The 26,782-nt window shown below is 45.7% G+C and overlaps 1 protein-coding gene across 2 annotated transcripts in view; it reads left to right on the top strand.

Annotated features, from left to right (window-relative positions):
* The window catches only part of BASP1 (brain abundant membrane attached signal protein 1), an 88,009-nt gene that overhangs the window by 12,930 nt on the left and 48,297 nt on the right, over nt 1–26,782 (top strand). Inside the window, exon 1 of one of the 2 annotated variants that reach the window (XM_062211977.1) lies at nt 19,234–19,398. The exons of the other annotated variant lie outside the window; for it this stretch is intronic. The gene's annotated coding sequence lies outside the window, so the exon portion shown is untranslated. Of the gene's footprint in view, nt 1–19,233; nt 19,399–26,782 lie in introns of those variants that run through there. 2 annotated transcript variants of the gene reach the window in all.

The raw sequence follows: 26,782 nt of genomic DNA on the forward strand, positions 1-26,782 counted from the left end.
TGAATTATCAGGGAGCTGGATCGGAAGTGGAGCATCTAGAACTTGAACCAGTGCTCCTATGGGAAGCCCACATTGCCGGCAGTAGCTTAACACCCTGTACCATGAAACTGCCCCTCCTAGACTCTTTTAAAGACACTTGTAGGGGGGCCAGCACTGTGGTGATTTGGGTAAAGCCACCGCCTGCAGTGCCAGCATCCCATATGGGTGCCGGTTCATGCCCTGGGTGCTCTACTTCCAATCCAGCTCTCTGCTATGGCCCAGGAAAGCACTGGGGGATGGCCCAAGTCCTTGGGCTCCTGCACCTGCATGGGAGACCTGGAAAGAGTTCCTGGCTCCTGGCTTAGGATTGGCTGAGTGCTGGCTGTTGTGGCCAGTTGGGGAGTAAACCAGCAGGTGGAAGACCTCTCTCTCTGTCTCTCTCTCTGCCTCTCCTTCTCTCTCCGTGTAACTCTGACTTTCAAATAAATAAATAAATCTTTTTTTAAAAAAGACACTGTGGCCGGCGCCGCGGCTCAGTAGGCTAATCCTCCGCCTTGCGGCGCCGGCACACCGGGTTTTAGTCCCGGTCAGGGCACCGATCCTGTCCCGGTTGCCCCTCTTCCAGGCCAGCTCTCTGTTGTGGCCAGGGAGTGCAGTGGAGGATGGCCCAAGTGCTTGGGCCCTGCACCCCATGGGAGACCAGGAGAAGCACCTGGCTCCTGCCATCGGATCAGCGCGGTGCGCCGGCCGCAGCGCGCCTACCGCGGCGGCCATTGGAGGGTGAACCAACGGCAAAAGGAAGACCTTTCTCTCTGTCTCTCTCTCACTTTCCACTCTGCCTGTCAAAAATAAAAAATAAAAATAAAAAAATAAAAAATAATAATAAAAAATAAAAAAGACACTGTGTCTCTCTTTTTTAAAAATATTTATTTATTTAGCTGAAAGGGAGAGTTACAGAGAGGCAGAGGCAGACATAGAGAGAAAGATGTTTTCCATCCACTGGTTCACTCTCCAAATGGCCACAGAGGCTGGAGCTGGGCTGATCCAAAGCCAGGAGCCAGAAGCTTCTTCTAGGTCTCCCACATGGGTGCAGGAGCCCAAGCACTTGGACCATCTTCTACTGCTTTCCCAGGTCATAGCAGAGAGATGGATCGGAAGTGGAGCAGCTGGGACTTGAACCAATGCCCATATGGGATACTGGCACTGCAGGCAGAGGCTTTACCCGCTATGCCACAGCGCTGGCCCCAAAGACGCTTGTCCCTTTATCAAGGGTTAATTAAGATAGAACAGAAGCCATCTGCATTGCAACATGTGACCATGAATAGGTAGTGAAGAAGTGGGGAGGAGCCCCATGTGTCCATCCCTTTAGGGTAAACATGTGCATTCATTGTTTGTTTGACATACGTTGAATGTGGACATAGTGACCGTGTCCATGTCTGGTGTTGGAATATGCTCTTGCTATCTCCTGTTTTGTCCAACTTCAGGGTAGATGTGCATCTCCTGGGGGACCACCATCTACAGATAAAGTCTGCACTTTTTTGGCCTGGCTTCTAAGACTCAAGCCAGGGCTCCAGTAGCTTTTCCTGGTTGGATGGTCAGATGGCTCCTACAGGACCCAGCCTGGACAGAAGCAGTTAGTCCTCCACCTAAAGGGTTTTCTTACTGCCCTTTCCCACCCACAGTGTGTCTTATTTTTGCCTCCACAGAATGCCTTGGCCTCCACCCCCCCCCCCCAATGAATCTGCCTTTGCAAAATAACCCTGGTCAAATCTCACCTCCCCAAAAAGTCTTCCCACGTGACCTCAGCAGTTCTCCTCTTTGCTCTGTGAAATACTCTTTTGGCAATTACTCACATTGCCTGGTGACTTATCTTCTGTTTTCTTCTTTAACTGTTATTTTTATTATTCTCATTCTATTTTTATATACTTGTATCTTATCTCCCTGACTGAACTGGTATTTCCTTAATGATGAGCCTGTGTTTTATCATTATTTTAAAAAAAGAATTAACTTCAAAAACTCAAGATAGTATGTACACATTTAAAATGCCATTACTACACAGAAGCTTGCAATGCAAAACACCTTTCCCTAGGGCCTGGCACTGTGGTGTAGCAGGTAAAGCCACTGCCTACAGTGCCAGCATCCCATATGGATACTGGTTTGAGTCCCGGCTACTCCACTTTTGGTCCAGCTCTCTGCTATGGCCTTGAAAAGCAGTGGAAAACGGCCCAAGTTCTTGGGCCCCTGCACTCACATGGGAGACCTAGAGGAAGCTCCTGGCTCCTGGCTTCAGATCAGCATGGCTCCTGGCTTCAGATCAGCGCAGCTCCGGCTGTTGCGGCCAGGTGGGGAGTGAATGGATGGAAGACCTCTCTCTCTCTACCTCTCCTTTTCTCTCTGTGTAACTCTTACTTTCAAATAATTAAATCAATCATTTTATTAAAAAAAAAAAAAAACAAACACCATTCCCCTACGCATTCCTCCCCACCTTTTCTTCCTTTCTAAGGGGGGTTTCCCTTCAATTTTCAGTTGGTTCTCCTGCAAAGTTCTGCCATATTTTACCAGTCTTTCTGTAGTTCTTGAATCATCACTTGTAGACATTACCAGCCAAATTTCTGTTATGAGATATGAGTATAAAGTGTTCCGATATTCCCCCCTCCAAACTCCTCTTTCCTCCTTTCAACTCTCGCATTTTCCTAAAATATTATAATCTGTTGTTATTCATCAGGATTTATGTTGTTATGACTATACAAATAGGATATGCTGCTGAGCCAAGCAGGGTGTACTTGTACAGTTTCTTTCTATCAACTTGTCTCCTTTTTTTGACAGGCAGAGTGGACAGTAGAGAGAGACAGAGAGAAAGGTCTTCCTTTTGCCGTTGGTTCACTCTCCAATGGCCGCCGCGGTAGGCGCGCTGCAGCTGGCGCACCGCGCTGATCCGATGGCAGGAGCCAGGTGCTTCTCCTGGTCTCCCATGCGGGTGCAGGGCCCAAGCACTTGGGCCATCCTCCACTGCACTCCCTGGCCACAGCAGAGAGCTGGCTTGGAAGAGGGGCAACCGGGACAGGATCGGTGCCCCGACCGGGACTAGAACCCGGTGTGCCGGCGCCGCAAGGCGGAGGATTAGCCTACTGAGCCACGGCCAACTTGTCTTTCTCATTTGTTTTACTGTCCCTAAAACTATGATTATGTCTTTTTTTTAAAAGATCTATTTTACTTATTTGAAAGGCAGAGTTAGAGAGAGGGCAACACACATACACACACACACAGAATCTTCCATCTGCTGCTTCACTTTCCAAATGGCCACAATGGCCAGGGCTGGGCCATACCAAAGCCAGGAACGAGGAGTTTCTTCCAGCTCTCCCACATGGGTTCAGGGACCCAAGCATTTGGGCCATCTTCTGCTGCTTTCCCAGGGACATTAGCAGGGAGCTGGATCAGAAGTGGAGCAGCTGGGACAGGATTCAGTGCCCACATGGGATGCTGGCATCGCAGGCGGCCATAACACTGGCCCCTGTGATCATGTCTTATATCTGAGTATGTGTTGGTAATATTTTCCAAATTCTCAAATGCACTGTATAATCTCTTGGTTCAATTTCTGCTGGGAGAAAGTCTGGTGAGCTGTGTTCACCTGCTCTGATCTGGACCACTGGCATCTGGGTTGGCAGCACTGATGGTCTACTAGGACCTTTCTTTGATGCTCCCTGGTGTTACTCATTTTGGACCTTGTCACCCCCTCTTGGTTTTGACTTTCATTCTGATGAGGCCCTTAAAAGTCTGAAAATGTCTATTTTACCCTTCCTTCTGATGAATAGATTGGCTGCACACGGAATCCCAGCTGGAGAACAATATTCCTTTAGAATTTTAAAGTCTTATCTTCTTACGTCTGGCATTGCCATTCTGATTCCTGATTCTATCTGTTTCCTCTTTGGGAAACTGCGGCATCTTCTCTTCATCTCCGAGCTTCAGAAATTTCATAACGCTGTGCTCTGCTGGGATCATTTTCATGCATGACTCTCAGTGTGTGTGATCCTCAGTCCTGTGGAAAATTTTCTATTTTTCTCTTTGATAATTTTTTTTTCTCAAATTTCAGAAATTTTGCACTTTTTGGTTTGAATTTTAATATTTTTTAAAGAGTTATTTGTTTAAAACATAAAGTAACAGGAGATAAAGACTGATACAGAGATGGAGACAGATAGAGAGATCTTCTATCTGCTAGTTTACTTTTTTTTTTTTTTGACAGGCAGAGTGGACAGTGAGAGAGAGAGAGAGACAGAGAGAAAGGGAAAGGTCTTCCTTTTGCTGTTGGTTCACCCTCCAATGGCCGCTGTGGCCAGTGCACTGCGGTCAGCGCACCGCGCTGATCCGAAGCCAGGAGCCAGGTGCTTCTCCTGGTCTCCCATGTGGGTGCAGGGCCCAAGCACTTGGGCCATCCTCCACTGCCTTCCCGGGCCATAGCAGAGAGCTGGCCTGGAAGAGGGACAACCGGGACAGAATCCGGCACCCCGACTGGGACTAGAACCCGGTGTGCCAGCGCCGCAGGCATAGGATTAGCCTATTGAGCTGCTGCACAGGCCTGCTAGTTTACTTCTCAAATGAGCAATAGCCAGGGCTGGGCCAGGTAATAGCCAGGAGCCAGGAACTCTGCCTGGATATCCCACATGGTTGGCAGGAACCCAAATACTTGAGCCATCGTCTTCTGCCTTCCTAGGCACATTAGCAGGAATCTGGGTTGAAGCAGAGGTGGCACTGGATCTCAGGTATTCCAGTGTGCAATGTGGCCATCACAATGCCTTCAGTGGTCGCCCCTCTCTTCTCTTCTGCCTTGTTTTCTATTTTTTATAGTCTTTCTAACCATTTATTAAATTTATATCTGGGTTATAGAATGTTTGTAATTCCTAAGGAATTTCTCTTGCTCCTTGATGCTTGCTTTCCTATCTTCCTATTCTTATTGAACACATTCTCTTTTGTAATTAATGGCTCTGAGGGTGCTGGTGTTGGGTATGCATCTCCAGTTCTTGCTCATCAGTTTACTTCAGAGTCCTTCTTAATTCTTCTTTCTTATCACCCATCTCTAGTTCACGTTGCCAGTTCTCTCAAATACCTGATGATCCTTGGTTGTCCTTTTGTAATGAAGACTAAGATGCTTAAAAGCAAGATGCAAACTCCAGGTCTGTGGGCAAAGCTTGTGGACAAGTGGGCTTCACAGTAGGTGTCAAACAAATTTTGATGAGGGGTCAGTTGGCTTTTTCTTTTTTTTAAGATTTATTTTTATTTGAAAGTCACAGTTACATAGAGAGAGGAGCAGCAGAGAGAGAGAGAGAGAGAGAGAGAGAGAGAGAGAGGTTTTCCATCCGATGGTTCATTCCCCAATTGGCCGCAACGGCCAGAGCTGTGCCAATTGAAGGCAGGAGCTTCTTCTAGGTCCCCCACATGGGTGCAGGGGCCCAAAGACTTGGGCCATCCTCCACTGCTTTCCCAGGCCATAGCAGAGAGCTGGATTGGAAGTGGAGCAGCTGGGACTCAAACCGGTGGGATGCCAGCACTCCAGGCCAGGGTGTCAACCCGCTGCGCCACAGCACTGGCCCCTAGTTGGCCTTTTCATAAGGGAGTCAGGTCCCCAGAGAAGCCTCTAATCTGTTGAGGGCAAGGATTTTCCTGGCTTCAGTCTTCCTGGTTCAAGTTGTAGGAAATGGGATGAACAGGTGTCATCAGCAGCCTGACTTCAGTTCCTCCCCTCGTTAGCAGGTGTGTGCCTCACCCTCTCTCCTCTCTGCTACTCTTCAGTAACCATTAGTCTGGCGCCTCTTGCAGTCAGTTTCTCTGGCACATTTCCAGTTAAGGCTGGGAGTCAGGGAGCCGTGGTTGCCTCTGTTGCACAGTAGGGGGAGAACCCCTGGAACCTTTGAGTATTTCCTGGACCTTTCTTAGGTTCTGTAGCCCAATTGGCTTTCAAGTTCTACTGAAACAATTACAGTAGAAAGCTATTATCGTTTTCATTCAAGGGCAGGTGAGGGCGTTCTGTGATCTGACTCATGGGGTCGAGTCTGTGATGCTTGTTCTCGGCTGAAAGAATCAATGAGAACTGCAGGTCCGAATCCAGGGCACCTGAGCAGTTTGTTGGACGCATCCAATCATACAAAATTGTGTTACCAACACTTTGTCACATCAGCTTGAAAGTAAATTTGGAATTCTTTGGAATACTAAAATGCATCTCACAGAGATAACAAAAGCATTGTAAAATAGTTCTAATCCAGCCCCACTTAGGCCTTGCTTTGTTACTCTGCCCTAACATGGGTAGAAGAATGTGTGTTTTCCTTAGATACCAAGAACTCACTCTCATAAGTGGAAAAATAAGATTATTCACTAGAATTGAATTTTAAAAATTAGAGTATCTCAGTTTACATTTCTTATTGCTTGTATTTAGCAGTCAAAGAGATGTGTAGCTTCTGAACAGCAGAGGCCGCAATGGCTGAGTGACGGCATCAGGAACATTAATACTAATTGACCCATAAATATCCTTGAGTATATGTATCCCATGGATAGCTCTTAATAATCTGCATTTTTCATTGCTTTCCATGTGTTTCCAGAATGCCTTGGCCTCTTTAATGGAATCTAAATGTCATTTTAAACCCCTGAATGATGTCAAAAGCTAAGAAGGGACATTAAACAAAGTTTAAATATTTTTATCATCAGCTTGACAGATAAAATGAGTGCATGGATAATGATTGAGGATACGAATTTTTTTTTTTTTTGACAGGCAGAGTGGACAGTGAGAGAGAGAGACAGAGAGAAAGGTCTTCCTTTTCCTTTGGTTCACCCCCTCCATGGCTGCTGCGGCCGGAGTGTTGCGGCCGGCGCACTGCGCCAATCCAAAGCCAGGAGCCAGGTGCTTCTTCCTGGTCTCCCATGCAAGTGCAGGGCCCACGGACCTGGGCCATCCTCCACTGCCTTCCTGGGCCACAGCAGAGAGCTGGACTGGAAGAGGAGCGACCGAGACAGAATCCGGCGCCCCAACTGGGACTAGAACCTGGGGTACCTGTGCCGTAGGCGGAGGATTAGCCAGGTGAGCCGTGGCGCCGGTCAAGGATACTGATAATAATAACATGTATTCATTGCTCAGGATATACCACACAAAGGATTAAGTCTTTTATAGATGTCAGCTCACTTATAGTCACCATATAAAATATCCTATCAGTCAACTTTTTAAAAAAAGATTTATTTATTTATTTAAAAGTCAGAATTACACAGAGAGAGGAGAGGCAGAGAGAGACAGAGAGAGCGAGCCTCCATCCGCTGGTTCACTTTCCAACTGGCTGCAACGGCCAGAGCCATATCGATCCGAAGCCAGGAGCCAGGAGCCAGGAGCCTCTTCTGGATCACCCACACGGGTGCAGGGGCCCAAGGATTTGGGTCGTCTTGTACTGCTTTCCCAGGCCACAGCACAGAGCTGGATGGGAAATGGAGCAGCCAGGTCTCAAACTGGCACCCATATGGGATGCCGCCTCCTTAAGCCAGGGCGTTAATCCAATGTGCCACAGCGCTGGCCCCTATCAGTCAACTAACATCAAGTTTTGTTACAATGAAAACCAGCCCCCTAATCTCAGATGTGCACCACATTCACCTTACCTCTCCACCCGCATGATATGCCCGTGGTACGACTGTATTTCTAGGAGCCCAGAAGATGGATGGGGAAGCACCTGGGTAGATATTGGCTGACTCAAGGTAAAGAGAAAGGAGAGATGGGGAACCATAGCCTGGTTCTTAAACTTCTACCCAGAAGTGGCACATGTTATGTCTCCCCTTGATTCAGTGGCCAAAGCAAGTCATATGGTTACTCCTGACCTCCGTGGAGGGAGGACCCATCTCATTACCTGGAGGTGTGTCTCAATCCACATGACCACATCTGATATTAATGGAAGAGGAAATACAATTGTCCACCAAGGAGGGGCGACACCTGTTTTGGGTAATCCACTCCACAGCAGATATTATTATCATCTGCATGTTACAGATGGGAAAACGAAGAAAGGGAAAGATGCCGACCAATTCTCAAACCCCATAAGACAGCAGTTGACTTGAATATCTGGGAGATATTTTGTCTGATTAAAACACAAGCACAGCAAAATAAAACAAAAACACTGTGCCGACAACTTGATCTTGCAGAGGAGTTAGGATCGAATCCTGTATGCTACTTTCCTAATCAGAGAAAAGTATTTTCACCAGTATGTTATTATGCCAAGGCAGAATTGGAAAAGCAAATTAAAACATTAAGATAATATCTATGAGGAGTAACTCAAAGAGACCTCTTTTCAAAGGGGCCAGGCTAGTATTATTTATGGAAATGCAATACAGGTTCTAAAATCCAGACTTCAGATGTGCTACGTGCTCTCAGGATCGCGCTTCACTTTGGGAGTTTTCTAGTGGTTTCCGTTCATCATATGACTTTGACATTTGCTGAATGTGAGACATAGCTGAGAGACAGGAAGTATTTTTTAAGGGCAAATAATTGTAAAGAGGAAATAATTCACATGACTGGAAGCACATGTGAAGTCCTTGGGTGCCTACCCCATCCTTGCATTTAATTCTTTTCCTATGGTTACATGAAGTCTTGTCTGTCACAAGACAAACAGGTACATGCACATTCTACTGCTGTAATTCGTTATCCAGTTTATTAGAACATTCATGGAAAAAGTCATCATTTCTCTGGACTTAATATTTATTACTCTATAGAAATCAGACAAACCATGTGACATTGAGTTTTCTTGGACAAGCCTGCCACCTTGTGGTCATATGGAAAACCAGTTTGGCAAGACAAATGCATGGCAGTACCTTGCCTTTAATATTCACTGAGTGCCTGAAGTACTCCAGCTGTGTCCTGGGCACGGAGCCTGCAACAGTGAATGTAATGGACAAAATTCCACAGCCTTCCAGAACTAACATGTTATAGCATAAGATCTTATGTCTGTGAGTGAATATTTAGAGATGGTCCACCTTCGTCAACCTATCAACTTAATACCCTACCTACATGTGTGCCTGTCTTCCCCACGATTCTTCCTGCTACAGGTGGGCAAAACATACCGCTTCTATAAGAGTCAGCCCTTCCCTTTCTCTATTCTCTAGACCTTCTTAAGGTCTCAAGGACTTTGCGTCTGTATTGTCCCCTCTTTCTCTATCATCATCGCTCCCTCCCCCTTGCACCCATGCTGTAGTGTCCTTCATTAAACAACAACTTTCTCTATTCAGAAATCCTCTCTAGCTAATTCTGAATTTCTCAGGGTTCTGTCATGGTAAAACTTCTCAAAAGAATTGTGTGTATGCACTGTCTGCATCTCTACTCCATGCACCGTAACCCAGGGCCTGCTCTGTCACCTCTTCCCCAGGCCACACACTGCACCCAGGCCCCTGGTCCCCTTCTGTCTTCATCTCTCAGCACAAAACATGGTTGAGTGCTTTCTCTCTCTCCAGCAAGTCCTAGGGGCTCAGAGCTGCTCTTCCACCCACTGCATTCTTAGCAATCACTGCCCGAAGGGGCCTTGTTCTTTTTATCCTTCGTGCCCACCAGAAGCTCATCTGCTTTGATTGCTGGACCCCAGCATTCAGTACTTGCCCTATAAATGCGTTTAGCTTGTGTATGTCTAGGAGTTGTTGGCAGTGATTGTCACCCCTGCCGTGCTCTGGGCTGTGGGTAATCTGCTATTTTGAAAACAGAAGTAAGGAAGGACATTGAATTGACTGGAGAATCATGTTAAGCACTTGAGGGAAATTGTTTAACCTTAACGTGACTTAGATTCCTGATTTGTGAAATGAGGGAATTGGACTACACTGGAGACGATGATTATATATATATATATATATATATATATATATTCGAGATGACTCCATGCAGATGACTACACTGGAGATGATGATCGGGGTGAGATTGGATTAATTGGCTGCAGTAACTGGGGTATAGTATCACAAAGAAATTTTGTCCACAGAGAGAATGCTCTGATGACTTGATATTGATTGATTGTCATAATTTACTCTGGATATGGAGGCTCTGGAGCTGTGTATTTCTGGACAATATGGATTCTTTGACAGTATGTCAAAGAGTGATTCAGAAAGACAGCCTGTTAAAACATTATGTTTTCAACTGAATTATAGATTTGAATTAGACTTAAACCCTTAAAGGATTCTCAACATTTAATGATGGCATAAAAAATAAACACAGACTAGAAATTATAAACTGCAATCTCTAAAAATTAATCTAAGTGAAAACAGATCTTCACCAATTTATTTCAGATTCATTTGATATCGTATATCTTGAAGGAAAAACTTTCTGATGTGTAGTAGCTTAAAGTGTTCTTTTCAGAAAGATTTCCTGCACTGACTCTGGTATTTGCTGTGCTTCCCCTAGCATGAGTTATCTCTGAGTCTCTTCTAGTTGGTGGCTTTTCTTGCTTTCTTTTCCCATCCTTTGCTTCTCCATAAGGAGATAATTCCAGTTTAGATTTTTCATGCTATATTTTGACTGTGGGGAAAATGTGAGACACATGAAGTTAAATAAACATCAGAATGCAGTGTGAGCCCTTATTAATGGAAATTGGGATTAAACTCAAATTTTTATCACCTTATGTGGCAGATGATCATAAATATTTTCAGTGTATGAAAAAACCAAACTGAATGGGTTTGAATACATAAAAGAACGTGCAGAGGGTTATTTTAATGAAAAGATAATGATCTGAGAATATAAAAATAGTCACATGAAATTCTGTAGACAAATTGTTAAAAACATTAGAGAGCTTCTTTTACTTATATATTTGTTGACCTTGAATATAATTCTAAGGTAAATAAGGTAATTTATATTCAAGGAATTCGATTTTTCTGAAAGAAAGCTTCAAACTCACTTTATTATAGTTTAGGGCTGGTTTTAGTAGGACATCATTATGTTAAAATGTTTTAATTTTTAATTGACACATACAAATTTTACATAATTATGAGATATTCTTTAACATTTCAATTTATGTTCACAATGTGAACATAAATGTATGCGATTTAGTACAGAGAATTTTGGGTCTGGGGTTGAGGGGGTTGGCAGCCAAGAACTCCCAACATCCTTCCCTAAACCCCCAGGAATTGGGGGTCCCCAGGTTTGAAAAGCTCTGCTTGAGACTCAAGAGGGGCAGCAACAGACTGGGGAAGTCCATTTTGCAGAGACTTTGTGGCCCCAGTGGAAATGATGGCACCATCCAAGGAGAGGGTCGCTGCCCCTCCACCTGCCAGGAGTTTCCTAATGGCCTCCAGCACAAAGTTGCCTATGTGAGCAACAAGAGATCACCTGCCCAGATAAAATGCCTTAGTGCCTTAGTGGAACTGAGAGTTTCTGCAGCTTGGAGGTTGATAAAATAAATGGTCCTGTCAGAGAGTTTCTGTATTTCTAATAAATGTCTTCACTAAAAAATTTTTCCCGTGAAGAAATTCAGTATCCTGGCACCGGTATTGCAGCCCGGTGTGTTAAACTCCTGCTGGCGACGCCTGCATGCCATGTTACGGTGCTGGTTGGCGTCCCAGTTGCTCTGCTTCTGATTCCACTTCCTGTTAATGCACCTGGGGAGTGGGGTAGGAGAGGATGGCCACCCATGTGGGTGACCAGGATGGAGTTCCTGGCTGCTGCCTTAAACCTGGCTCAGCCCTAACTAAATCAGACATTTGGGAAGTGAACCAGCAGATGGGAGATCACCTTCTATCTCTTCTTCTTCTATGTGTCCCTTTAACTTTAAATAAATAAATTTTTAAAAATTCAGTATCTTTTGCCCAAAAGAATGCATCAATACAGCCCTCTCAGTGTGGATTTCTAGAAGATTTGTCCTTCCTGACACAGGGAGACCGATTCCTTTTAGTAGCTACTGACAGCTAAATATGTATGTATTTATTTAAGTTAGTCTTGGGTACCAGGGAGCAGACGGCCGTATTCCTCATGCGGACACAGAGACCTTCTTCGCGCTCCCCAGTTACGTTTGCCTTCAGTCCTCCCCGACTCGGTGCTTAGCTTTTGTTCTCTCTCCTTTCCTGAATGGTCCTCTGAGCTGTGCTGCACAATCACCTTCATTAGGACACATGTTCTCAGTGTGTTTTGTGAATCGGCTCAGAACTCGGCACACATTTCAGTATATAATCAGAACCACCCAAGGAAGCAGGTAATATTACTATTTACTAGAAGAAAAGATGAATGCTACAAGAGGTGAGTAAACTTGTTCAAACTCACAGAACTAGAAAGTGGAGGCAAAGCCTTCACCCCATTGCTATCTGACAGCCAGGTTTGTTCACTTTACCTGCCATCTTCCTGGTCATTTTCCAGTGGAGGTAAACAAGTGTCAACGAGAAAGGCTCTACAAAAACAGAATACATTTTCCCATTGAGAGCATGATGAAGAGGATTGACACAAGGCTCTTATTCACAGAACTTCCATAAGAGACCGAGATTGCTACACCAGGCAATACCCAAACAGTGAACCAACCTTGGGAAAACAGTCTAATGTTATCAGTAAGTAAATATATGCAACATACAACCATTCTGTACCTAAGGAAAGATGGTGTTGTTAGAGCTCTGGGGAGGCAGGTTCTTTTGGCTGCACTGCATTTGTTTCAAGTTATTGGAGGACAAAACCATTAACACCTGCACACTATTGATTCATGGACCCATTTCTACAAACTTAAGCTGATGTAATCTCTCACAAAGTGAAAACTGCAGTGCTTAAAGCTGTCATAGCAGCAATATTAGGTGTAAAAAGTACAAGGGAAGATAATTGGCCTCTAGCAGAAGACAAAATGATTAACTGATTTTGATTTAGCAGTAAGGCTATATAATAGAAGTTCGTTCAGAAACAAACAATAGTTAATGTCACGTAGAAAGTGGAACTTGGTGTGTGTGATATGGGTCCGTTGATGCAAAAGTGAGTTCACATATACCAGGGTTAGGGGGGGCGGCTAACTGTAGCCCCCAATCTTCTTGTTCCTCATTTGACCAACTACCTCAACATGAGGACAGCCAGAGGGGAGAGATCTCCGGCACTGCACTGGACTGACCTGTGCACCCAGAGACGTGGGAGTGGAACAGTTTGCTGTTCACTCTGAGGGGAGAGTGAGTGGAGACAAGGGGACAAAGCCAAAAGGAAAGTGGCAGCATCGAGGCCATCTTCTCCCTCTCAATGGGGCCAGTCATTGAAAAGTGAAGTAGCAGAAATCCAAGAAGTGGAAGTGCAGCCCAGGGAACACTGACTGGACGCCTGCCTCCCAGAAGTGATCCCTCAGCCTTGAGCAGGTCCTCAGAAACATCCCTAATTGTAGATTCTGATTACCACGGTGATAAATGGGCACTGCAGAAACATTCGTTCAACATAGAATTTTATAACGGAGTACGAGAAAGCTAAGCTGCCTTCTACCCTGCCTCTGATATAGCACCCATTCCCAGTGGGATCCACGGTTAGCATTCTGGGGTCAACCCCTGCAGGCATTTTCCCATGTGTTAATTTCTAATGTAAATGCATCAGTACTATTCCTACTGTCCAGCAGTTTGCTTTAGGTGCCTAAGAAATTGTGACACCTTCCCTTGTGTTTGATTTTTAATATCTTAACTACAATGAAATTGATTTTCTTTTCCCTCCCAAGTCTCCCAGAAATATGGATTCTTCAAGATGGTAGCTGTGATTTTCTCGGTGTGTCCTGGCCCATCACTGTGATTATCTGTGTCATTTTTATGCATGGCATTGGGTTCCCCTTAAAACAACAGACACAGCAGTTGGCTTGCTTCTTAGTTTACTTTTTTTTTTTTTGACCCCTTCAACTGTTTATACCAGATTTCTTTTTTAATACACTTTAGTTTGTGCTCTCTCATTTCTTACCTTTGTTATCTGGAGAGAGATCACTCTCCATGATACTGGGTTGAGCTTAGCTGTGCAGGGGATTCCTAGGTCTGAGAAGTAAGAGAGTTTTTGCAACTGTTCAGAAGCCTTAGAGATTCTATCAGAAGCACAGGTTTAGGTAGATGCTGGAATCTGGACAGGACACAAAGCAGCATCTAAATGATAACAAATGCATCCATTGTAGTCTGCTTAGCATCTTGTTCTCACATTCGCTAATTTATTATGGGCACCATTCCTTGCATTGGAGTTAAAGTAAAATATTTTAGGGCCAGCATTTTGGTGCAGTGGGTTAAGTTACTGCTTGCAACCCTGGTATCACATAGCTGAGAGCTGATTTGTGTCCTGGCTGCTCCACTTCCAATCCAGCTCCCTGCTAATGCACTAAGGAAGGCAGAAGATGACAATCCAACTGCTTGGGCCCCTGCCACCCACATGCAGACACAGGTAGAGTTCCTGGCTCCTGGCTTTAGCCTGACCTAGCCCTGGCTGTTGCTGGCCATGGGGAGTGAACCAGAGAATGGGAGATCTGTCACTCTGCCTTTTAAAGAAATCTTTTTTTTTTTTAAATAAAATATTTTACTTACCAGTAGAGGCTGATCTAAGAGTAGATGCAGTTAGTGAGAGCAAGATTTAATGCTCACACAATTCAACACGGAGCCTGGCAGTCTCATTTATTCAAAAGCAGGGTCACGTGACTTATTGTTCCACATTCTTTACACCATAGTAAAGTAACTTGTCCACTGATAGGTTTAGTGGGTGATCTGACCAAAGAAATACTGAGGTCCCTGAATTTAAACTTCGCCTGGGGTCTGTACAGACAGGTAATCTAGAAAAAGCCCTCGATGACTAATGAGGCACATATACTTTTTACCATAGTTTTATGCATTTTCTCAGTAGAAAATGCTGGGGAGTAGAAAAGTGCTTTGGACCGAGAGGACAGGTATAGGCTCAGCAAGGGAGAAGGGAGTGAGGAGAGAGGAACATGCAGGCAACCGAAAGTTTGTTTAGTCTGCTTCCATCCTGGGCAGATGTTCCTAGTGTGGCGCCAAGGCCAGGCCGGCCTTCTGTTTCAAGTCTAGTGCTTCATAGCAAACAGCAGTTTGCTCAGGCTTCCCAGGTACCCTTTTACAGTGCATGAAGAGGAAGGGGAAAAGGGGAACTGAGGTTAAGCCTTCTTCTTCCGGCTGGATAGGAATGGGGAATGGGATTCAAAATCCTGGATTTTAGTCTTTGGCACCGCTCTTGCAGCCGTCGTGGCTTTCCTGTTCCAGGGGATGAGGGAGTCAGCAAAGGTTATGTACCCTGCAGGCCCCTGTTAAAAGGGAAATCTGCCAGAAACCACGCCTGCTGTCCTGCTGAAGACACCCTGAACCTCAGCTGGGGCGGCTTCCTCCACAGCCAGGCTCTTAAAAAACCAAGTCTTTTCCAACTGGTCACAACGTCATGCTCCTATAAAGCAGGGTGTCGCGGCCTCCTCGTCACCGACATGGTGGAGTGGACAATGATCTGCTGAGGGTCTGTGTCCTGTACATAGCAGGTGGTTCAGCAGCATCCCTGGCAGCTACCCACTAAATGCTCACAACACCTCCCCACCCCATCCCTCTAGCAGGAACAGCCAAGACTAACTCCAGGAATTGCCAGATGTCTTCTGGGGAGCAAGACAGTCCCCAGCCCCACTGGGGACCCCTGATTTAAACAAAGGGAATCCTTACACTATGTGCAGGGTGAGATTGTAATAATGGCATTGGAGGTGGGGGGAGGGAAATACTGACTTCTGTGTATTTTCCTTCATCTTCCATCCTTCCTTTGCTGTGCCATTACCGCAAAAGCCTGTGACCATGTCACCCAGTGACCCTTACTCGCCATCTTTTTGGATTGTTCCTGTTCAAGGGAAAAAAAAAAAACCCATATGTTTTTATTCCTGACTGTATGGCCTTTTTGCTTTCAGTTTGTGGAAGAGATGTGGCAAACAAACCCTGCACCCAAAACTTAACAGTGGAGCAGAATTTACTTTTAACTTCTCTAAATGAGTCTCTGAAGGTTTGGGCTAATTCAGTAGGCATCAGTGGCAACCATCCAAAAAGCTGTCCAGCAAAGGTGGCTGCTGGTAACACTGGGGACACCACTGTCACCGTGCTTTTGCTTTATCCATGTTGCTCTACATTTCTTTTAAAGTTTTCTTTCCATTTTATTCTTTTTCCCCAGACACCTTTTATTTAGGGTATACAAACTTCTTGCATTTCATAAATATAATTTTAGGAACATAGTGATTCTTCCCACTGTACCCGCCCTTTATTTGAGATATTAACCCTTGTTTAACCATTTAGGAGGAAAGGATGGGGAGCTGAGAACGATGCTAGGCCTGAGTGGGAGGAGGGGAGACCTCAGTGAGGTTGGTGGTGACATGAGGTCTGTGCTGACACAGCAGGTGTATTTTGAAGAGCAGCACACACATGGAAGCTTTTGTCAACTGACAATGAATCCATTATATTTCAAGTAATTCCATGGTAAGTCCTTTTGCAAGAATTAAACCATGAGATAATTTATCTTTTTGATAAATATTTTCATAAATTATGCAGGCAATTAAACATGACAATGGAATTCAGATTATAATCCACAAAGTCCAGCTTTGTTTACTGAAAACATTCATTTCCTTTGGTGAGTGAAGCTCTCTCCTTCTCATGAATGTAATGGTGAAAGCTAATTAAATTTGTGAGAAATTGTACCCTAACATATGCTCCCAAGTTCATTAGTCTATAATCCAAACAGCTACATGACATCCACAACGGTCAATGTTAACAGTTCTCTAAACTCCAGAGCTTCACATGCTTATTCGCTAATTCCCTAAGGATGTGTCTTAGATTTTTTTTTTCCAGGAGCATGCCCTCTAAGAGTGTGGCATGTTAGATGAACAATTAAAAATGAGTCTAAAAGCATCACCCAATTGAATTTTACATAGTCTTGCAGTTGCAATGAGTTGTAACATTTTGGCTACCATTTACTACATGTCTACAAATTCTGGAAAAGCTTCTATTTTTAGGAGTAAGAGTATTGCCAGTCAGTTGCATTATTATTTCATTAAAGAATTTCATTTTTTTTTTTTTTTGGAAAACCTTTTAAGAGAACAACTAAATCTGATGGAAGATGCAAATGAGTGGACCAGCAAGCTTTTGCCTCCAGTTTCTATAGTAACCTGTGATCTGTATTCCAACCACACCTTTGAAAGGCTGGTTTTCTCCATCATGAAAATTTACCCAGAAGCACTGAAGATATTGAACATAAATTTTGATGTCTTTTTTGTTTTCTAGAAAAAGCGAATATACAAAGAGGAGAGCACCTACAGGTTTACTGTGCAAACACAATAGGAGCATATATTTAATAGTTTTGAGATTATTTACATGTCTGGAAGATCACAGAGAACAAAACTCTGAACGCTAAATGATTAACTGCTCAACTCCTCTAACAGACTCCCTGAATGTCTTGAGCAGAAAATGACAAATATTCATTTATTTCCAGAGAATAAAAACCTAAAGGCTCACTCGTAAAGGTTAATCTTTGTACAACCCTGTCATTTCGACTTGGAGAGATTTTGCCTCCAAGGCGACATTTGGCATAACTGGAGACATTTTTGGTTGTTAGAACTGGTGGCCATGCTGCTGGTGGTGGTGGTGGCAATGCTGTGTGTGTGTGTGTGTGTGTGTGTAGCATGCTACTGGTCACTAGCGGAGGTTAGCAATGACACCAAACATCCTACAATGCACAGCACAGCACCCTATGGAAAAAAATTATCCCACCCCCAATATTCAGCTTCATTGATGTTGTCCTGGTTATGAGAGGGGGAAAAATGTTGCAACTAACAAAATGCTTTGGAGGCAACCTTATTCATAATTGGCTTCCCTGTTCTGACATTATGGTTATTTCTTACTTCATCTCAATGGCCAAAAGGGAAAACAAACAATCCCCCCTCCCCTTTCTCTGAGCCCTCTTTGGTTACAATGGGAGATGCCCAGCTTGCATGCCTTGATGTAACGACACAGCCTCTGATAAACTGCAAAAACGTGTTCAGCTTGCCCTCCGTGTTCCACTGCAGACCTGCGGGTGTAGTTATTGGGTTGCCGTTGTCACCTCACTTAATTTAAATGGAGTGAAGTTCTGGTAAGTTTATTTTCCTGTGAAGCGAAAATGCACTTACCTTTCCGCCGTTGAATACGACGCGCTTACGGTGGGCGGCTGCCGCCCTCCTAAGGTTACATTTCGTCCCCCGAATCCGGAGGGCAGCCCTGCCCCGCATCCACGCCCAGGTCTGCAGGGTGCAGACCCTTCCTGGAGAATGATCTGAAAGGCACTCGGTTTTCTCTGCTGTGGTGTAGACGGGCAAGGCGGGCACAGCCAGAGGGCGCCCAAGTGCAGCAAATAAAACGTCCCATGGTCCGCATGGGGTTTTTGCGGGAAGGTAAAACTGGCTTTTGTCTAATGAAAGAGCCACGGTTGTCATCGATGTCACGTTATTAATTATTACTATTTATTTTATTTTCCATTTCCCTCCTGCCAACAGGTGCGCCAGGGGCCCTATCTCCCAACCCCGGCGGCGACTTTGCGCCTCGCTGTTCCCCAGGGCCCCGGGCTCGGCTGTGGCGCAGCCTGGAGCCATGCGTTTCCGAGAGACCTGGTGGCCCGCGTGCGAGCGCAGACATCAGAGGGTCGACGGCCCCATTCCTCGGGCTCTTCTCTGCCCTCCTTCCTCTCTGAAGCCCCCTTAGCATCCTCGGAGGGGCGGCGCCGCGCGTCCAGCCCGCCGCCCCAGGGGCTCGGCCCCGCGCTTGCAGGCGCCGCCCGAGGTGCGCGTGTGGTCCTCAGCGCGCAGCCCGAACCCCACAGGCTTCTGTCCCGACGCGCCCAGGGCGCTCCCTGCTCTCGGACTCTCTCCTCCGTCGAAGGCGGCTGCTGTCACCGCAGCCGGAGCTGGGGGGCGTCGTTCGTCGCAGCCCCTGAAGTAGCGGGAGCGAGAGCTCCGGCGCTCCTCGTCACAGCTCCAAAAAGAGGGGCGAGAGAGTGGGGGAGGGGGCAGAGGCGGGGGCGCGGGAGAGCGCCAGGTCCTGCTCTGAGGGCAGCGAGGGGAGACGGGCCGAGGACCCCGCAGGAGGGGCGGGCAGGGCGAGGCGCGGGGCGCGGGCGCGCGGACCGCGGGGCTGGGGGCGACGGGCGGGGCGCGGTCGGAGGGGAGGGGCGAGCGGCGGGCGGGGTCGGCGAGCGCGGGGAGGCTGGGCGGGCGCGGGGGAGGGCGCTGGGCGGAAGGGGAGGGGGAGCGCGAGCGGTGCAGAGGCTGCGGCGGCGGCGGCGGCGGCAGTAGCAGCAGCGGCGAGGCGGCGGCGGCAGCGCTCCAAGCTCGCTCCTCGCTCCGGGCTGCGCCGTCGAGCCGGGAGAGAGCCTCTGCCAGCGGCCAGGCACCGGGTGGACGAAGCCAGCGACCGGGCCCTCGGCGGCACCGCGCTCACCAGGGGCGGCACAGGCACCCAGAGCCGGTAAGGAGGCGCGCCCGGTGAGCCCTCACCGCCGCGGCCCCGGGGCCTGCGCGCCCCACCCCGGAGCTCCCGGGCTCTCCCGCGCGCGGCGAGCAGCTGGGGCGATGGGGCCGGGTTCGACGGCGGCGCGGCGGGCCGCAGCCCCCCAGTCTGGGGCCAGGTCGCCCTTCAGGAACGGGGTTCACTCGTCGGGTGGGGAGGCCGAGGGGGCCGGTGGGGTGAGGGAGCGGAGTTTCGGAGGGGAGGGGGGGCTGCTGGTGGAGGGAGGAAACCGCCCAATGCGAACGCCTTGGAGCGCGCGGGAGTCCAGCAAGCTCGGCTTTGAGGGCTGGAGGGAACGTGGCCGTCCCCGGGGCCATCCACGGCCGGGAAGAAAGCGCCCGGCGCGAGGGGCGCAGCGGCAGAAGATGGAGAGGCCGGGGCGGGGCGAGGGTGAGGGGAGAAAGAAGACGGCAAGCCTGGCCCGATCCGGAGGATGGGGGTTGGGTTCCCTTCCCCCGCGGGCCTCCTGGGTCCAGGATGGGGCAGCCCTCGGCCACGAGGCGCACGGGACAACGTGCGTCCAGCAGCACATCCCCAGCAGATCCAGCCCGCCCGCGCGTACGTGTCCGAATCGCCCGCCTGCTCCCCGCGAGCTGCCCCGCGGCGTTTTCTGGTTTCGAGCCTTCGTTTGGGAGAAGGCGCTGGGCGCCTCCAGCCGCGGCCCCTCCCGGGAGCGTGAGCTTGACCCTGACAGCGCGCGCCCAGTGCGCGCCCAGCCCCGCCTGGAGCCCGGGCTTGGGGGTGGGGGGCGGGGGCCAACAGATTGTGCCTCCAGCTCCAAGGCTGAAACCCGACGTCCAGTCCCTACTGCCCCTCCCTGGCCCTCTCCCCAGCCCCCTCAGCCCCACCCCCACCGCTCAGAAAAATAAAAATTGCAGAACCCACGGAACCGCTTGCACCCAGAATGCGTGGTTGGGAACCGCATTCTTTTCATGAATATTCATCGAACGCTTGGCAGGGCTCCTTATCTGCTTCCCCAGAGACAGTTCCGCCTCGAAGGGAGCTGGGTGGACAGCGCTGGCCCCACTGATTTTCGCTGTGCAGAAATGAGCGCAGCGCACATGGGTGCGTTTTTGGCGTACGCGGTGCGGGGTTGACACACCTCTGTCCCCGCACTGGCACTTGTGCAGGGGTGGGGGCGGCGAGGAGCACACACTGGCCTCGAGGTCGTCTTCTGTTACGGGGGTGTGGAACCTGCCTCCCCTCTCCAAGACCCCAGGATTCCAGCCTGGGCGCACACACCCCCCAGTACTGCGGGCAAAATGAATGAATCGGGTCTGTAATTACCTATTCCTTTGTCTTGGCCTCGCGCATGCGCCGCAGAGCAGGGTGTGGAAGGCCCGGCAGCCCGGTCTGATCTCCCCATCATCCACCCACCCGCTCCCCTCGCGAGCTGAGGAACAAAGGCGTTTGCCCTAAATGTGGAGAGAAACCCTGCCCACAAATGACAGTGTCTCCCCTGTGTGTCCGTTTCTTCATTTCTAGGAGTTCATCTTTTGCTTTCTGATGGATTTCTATTGACCAAAAATAAGAGTAGCCGTTTTCTGATGAGGACAAATTGTGGATTCAATAATTTTTTTTAGCCGCACACTGCTTTTTTTTTTTTTCTTTCTTTCTGATACTGTCCATTGTTCTTTTTCTTGTAACACACCTCTGCGGGGATGTTGGCTTTCTTCATTTGCATCAAGCCACCGTTTGCCTGGCACATCTTTGTTGTTGGTCATTTGATGAAGGGGCATTGGTCTCAGACTGACAGTGGGTGTTGCCCCTGGTGACGCTCCTTGGGAAAAATGAAGACATCTTGGCATTCCTGTGAACAAGATGGCTTACAAAATCCAGAGCTAGAAAATGGTTACCTGGCCAGGATCCCTTTCTCTTTTCTTTTCACTCCTTACCTCGTTCAGCCTGGGGAGACAGCCATGCAAGCACGGGGGAGGAGGTGGTAGGTAGAGTTCACGCTGCCTTCCTCTTCTCCCTCCACCCCCAAACCTGGCAAAAGCCATGAAATACCTTTGAAGGATAATTTTCTTTCAAATGATTGATTTTCCAAGTGATAGTCCTTGAGATTTTTTTTTGGGGGGGGAGGGAGGGCTACCTTATTTTCACCACTCATAAGGGGATTTAACCACATCTATGAAATACCAGCTAAGTGTTTTATTTTTGCAGTGGTTGGTTTTGTTGAAAAGAATTTGTCCTCAGGTACATCCTTGTGGAAGAACACATGGCAGCAAATGGAAATCATCTCGTATCCCTTCTCATAAAAATCCGATATTGACAATGACCACGTTTTGTGTATCAGGGCCTATACTTGTTAAGGCCGCTGTGTGTGGCTGCCTTCCAGCTTATGTGGGTTATACCCTCTACTCGGCGTTTAGTGGCTTCTTTGGTTTAAAAGGCCATCTTTATACTTTTTCTTTTTTCTTTTCCTTTAGGTGGTGATCTTTTTTTGGGTGGTGGGGGGGATATGTTGGAATATAGCCCAATATCAATAGCATACACACACACACACACTTCAATGACTCTTAGGATTTTGAACAAGATAATTTTTAAGTTGAATTACAAAATTATTGTGACTTGCCTTATTCCTTTGGCCTGCTGGTCTTTCGCCAAAGACTTTTAATTGAGCTTTGGATGCAATGTACCAACAGTGATTATATGGACAGTGTCATTTCTGTTCTTTAGCTGGTATTCAGGCAGCCATTGTGACGTGCAGAAGAGAATCTTTGCTCGCCTCATCTCACCCTATTGTAAATATCCAATAGAAAAGCCCTAAGCAGTTAGGCTCCTTAACCTTTAGAAATCACCTGGATATATCAGAACAAGCCATATTGTGGTCTAATATGTGCTATTTGCTGTCTCTTTAGTTTTAAGTTTCACATTAAGGACAATTATTTCAAACATTCCATGGTCAAGATAAGAGAATTGTGACATCGGAGAAAAACTTATGATTTGATTACTGTGAAATGGATGATTGTGTTATTAATGATAATTTTGTAAAAAAATTAGCAGAATCAAAAAATAATTTCTAAAAGTAATTAAGACATACATATACCTATATACACATATACCATAAAATAAAATCTTATTCATGACATTAACCTAGTTGATCTTTGGGAAATAATTAATTTCTGCTGTTCTAAATATGTACTGAAAAGAAAAAGCCTACCTAGTTTACTGATAAGCTCATTTTCAACTTCTCCCACTGTTCCCCCAAGATAAACGGACTGCATTGAGTATCTTAAGCTAAGTTGTTCACGTATTTTAAGCATTACTCAACTTTAAAGGCAGGGATAAACAATGCTTACTAAATAATTAATAAAATTTTTCTGTCTTATTTTTCTTGTAAATTATTTTTAAAAATACCCATAAAAGACTTGTAAACTATGATTTACCAAAAAGCAGTTTCCTCTGGTATCTGATTCTGTTGAAAGAAATGCTTTGATTTGTTTAAGTGTTTATCCTGCTTAAGTAGTTTTTACCTACTCATTTCACACCTTCTTTATCTTCTCATTGAGTGTCTTAGCTGGTAAAGTAGAACCCAGGCAACTGCTAAGGGAAAAGCCCTAGGTATATTGTTATAGAGACAAATGGAACATTCTTATTCCTGAGGAATATGTGCCTAATCTTTGTCATTTTTTCCTAGTTTTTAAAAATTCATCTAATCCTTTACAATTTATGCTGTCTATTAAGGTGTTAGATAATCCGATCAATATGAGTTTTACTCTTTAACTTAATGATGGTGGACAAATATCAGGAAATAACTGTGATGTTTCAATAGTTAGAAATTTTTCAAAGAAAAAATATTCTTTATGTGTTGGGGAGGTTTGTGGTGGAGGGAGATTTCCCAGGGCATCATGGGGAATGACATCAATTCTTGCTGAATTCCATTTCTCTCGCTTGTAAAATGGGATAGTAATTCCTATTTTCAGGTTATAATAAGGACCACACATACTGTCTGAAGTTGAACAAGTACCGTGGCTGGTTCTTAAGGGCGGCTCAGCCTTTCAGCCTGTGTTTTTCAGCAGGGTCAGTGTGATTGACATCACTAATTTCTGGATGTGGAGCTGTATTTTTATGCCAGGATAATTAATACAGACCTGAAAACTTCAGGGATATTCAGGCAAATCTTAATTTTAGAGGTGCTCAAGTGTTTGTCCTTTTGTATAAATGTGTTTGAAATTCTGGGAGGTGCTGTGTGGGAATTCACCCAGAAAGGGGTTGTGTGATGTCAACGTGGCCACCCTCCTTGAGTTTCCCGGGGCCGCTTACTAACTCAAGAGGTGGCGTTTAAATTCTTTTAAGAAAAGATAGGGGTAATCTTTTAAAACCATGGCCTTTGCCAGCCTGTCCAAGGAAGGCTTTTGTTACGTGCCATTCCCTCCACAGCTGTGAAGGCAGACCTCTAGGTAAGTGTCGCTGGAGAATGGTCTGGTGCGCTTTCTCAAGAGAAAAGATGGCCATGCCGAGTCATTCTCAACAGAACATAGTTAAGTGATCCTGAGGAGACACAAGCCTAAGAAGCTATGATTAAAACAGAATTCTCTTTTTCCCTGCGCAAGTCAGAAATGGGATGAAATGGGTGGCAGAGAATGCCAGACTGTTTATTTCTCTGCACCTTAAGGATTTAAGTACAAATCCTGGGGAAGCAGAGGTTTTTGTTCAACCAGCCAGGGCCCTCAGTGCTGAGAAGTTGCAACTGAGCTGGCTTGGAAGTCCAGGAAGACATTCCTGAAAGCTTTAGAGATTTAGAAATAGAAACCAGGGCATAAGGAAACATTTCAGGATAATATAGGAAAATGGTGTCCGGTGGGGAAGGCAAAATGTTCACAAGATCTCCCCCTTATCGGTTGAACATTTTCAAAACTTTATTGACTCATTTTGGATGAGGAAGCAAGGACTCAATTTCATATTTCTTATAGCGTCTATTTGGAATGTTTATTTTGGCAATTGTTTGTCCATTCTATAGGGAGTATAGTATTTAGGAAGCCAGCTTTGTAGGGTTAGGTTGGTTGATCGGACTTTGGAGCCAGATTCACAAGTGGAATCCTGTTTCAGCCATTTACTGACTGTATAAGACGTGGCAAATTTCTTAGTTCTTCTGTGCTCCGATCCTTACCTATAAAACAAGGAATGTAATACAAGGTTATTGTAAGAATTAAGTGAAATTGTCAAGCACTTAGGATAATGCCTCATACATACTCAGTGTATCTTTATAAATCACATTCACCATTAAAGTGATAAGAATTCCAGTTTCCTCTACTCCGGTATGTATACAGCTTTTCACAAGCTTGTTTCAACCAAATGATCACTGCAAGGCAGACCAATGGTGGTGCCTTACACAGTGGTTGGTAGGAATTATGAGTTCTGTTATTTAGAAAAATCCTCCAGGAGTAGCTGTGATACCTTGACTATGTTGTCAGAACACTTGTACTATTTTTCATAAGCCCACAGTGAGTAGAAGATTAACACATTCTCAGTCTGCCTCTTGAATGACTATTTTTTTTTTAAAATTAATTATTTATTTGAGAGATAGCGTTACAGACAGACAGAGGTAGAGACAGAAAGGTCTTCCATCTGCTGGTTTACTCCCCAAAACGGCTGGCTGGAGCAGAGCCAGTCTGAAGCTAGGAGCCAGGAGCTTCTTCTGGGTCACCCACGTGGATGCTGGGGCCCAAGCACTTGAGCCATCTTCTGTTGGTTTCCCAGGCCATACCATAGAGCTGGATCAGAAGAGGAGCAGCTGGGACTTGAACTGGCACCCATAGGGGAAGCTGGCAATGCAGACTGGGCCTTAGCCCACCATGCCACAGTGCCAGCCCTATGACTATTGTTTTAAATGAAAAGAAAAAGAAGGTGAATAGTCCTTGGGACTTCAGAGACCTTTAGAGAAAGAAAGGCTCACTGTTCTGATCTGTTGAGCCCTGGACTCCATTAGTTGTATGACCTTGGGAATAGACAAAACTCATTAAGATTCTTGAAAATACTTGGCTTTCTTGTGTCCTGAATGGAGGTGCATTCATTAGCATTTGAAAGAAATCTCTCAATCATTAGTAATAAGAGTGATAAACCAATTTAGATATTTCAAATTTTATGTTATGTGTTATCTAGTGACATTCCAACTTGGCCATACACACACACACACACACACACGAGCACGTACACACACGGTGTTGTTTTCTTTCCCACATTCTTACTTAACTCCATATTAGGAATAAACTTGCTGCTTGTAGTCTTTAGGAATGCAAAGGTGTTGTCACCAGTTGATAAATTTTTGGAAGTAATTATCCCCAAGGAGACCTTAGTCACAGGGCCTTTTCAAAACAAAAAGAAAGTTCTTTGGAATTTCAGATATTTGGGGTGGATCAGTCCTGGAATTGGTCTTAACATTTCGGGTATTTAATTCAGGGATTTGCCCAAATGATTTAATTTTGTCCTCTGGACAATTGATTTTGCTCTTTAGCAAAGTTAAAGTCATTCTTATTATAGAAAAATTATTTTAAATAATTTCTTAAAATAAGTTTTTAAATCTTACAGATTCAGAAGGGAAGTAATAACTTAATTTGGGAGAATTAAATGATGAAAATGGACACAGTTGACCTTTATGTCTTATAAAGGTTATTATTGAACTTTATTGTCTCAATTAAATTGTGAAATATATTTTACCTGTAAGTAAATGGAAAAGAGAGGGTTAAATAATGTACCTAAAATCTTAGAGCTAACAGGAAGTGGTAACATTTGAATTCATGTGTGTTAGCTTTCAACCTATTCCATTCACTAATGCTGCATTCATATACATTCTATAAGCCTTGACCATTTTATCTTATGTAATCTGGGCCCTTGAGGATACATGGTGATCTTTTAGCATATTAATATCTTTAATATTTATTTAGAGAAGGTGGTAGTAAGTTCTTCAATAAAAATGATGGAAAAGATACGGTGTAAAATTTGAATATGTAATAGTTAAAAGCATACTAGGTTATGTATGGGTCCGAGGTGCTTTTTGTCATAGTGAACGTGGGAGTATCCTTAAGTGGCACCTCCTCTAGTCGATGATGATGATGATGATGATGATTTTCTGCGATTAAGGGCTATCCGTGGATGTGGACTTGTTTGGCCTCTTTTTTGGTTCCTCCTTACTCTTCAGTGTTGGAAATAATATCCCAAATGCCTCACCTGTATTTCTGCTTTTGCGATACTACTCAGGTACTAGGTAGATCCATTTCCAGCTATGTAGTTAGGGTTGCCTGTTTAGAAATAAACCGAGTTGTAAGTTTGTTAACTTACGGCAGTCTCAGTCCCTTTTGAATACTTGTGTCATTATAGCAAGATGTTTCAAAGCCCA

The sequence above is a fragment of the Lepus europaeus genome, chromosome 15 (genome assembly GCF_033115175.1).
Source record: "Lepus europaeus isolate LE1 chromosome 15, mLepTim1.pri, whole genome shotgun sequence".
In the NCBI taxonomy this organism is placed as follows: domain Eukaryota; kingdom Metazoa; phylum Chordata; class Mammalia; order Lagomorpha; family Leporidae; genus Lepus; species Lepus europaeus.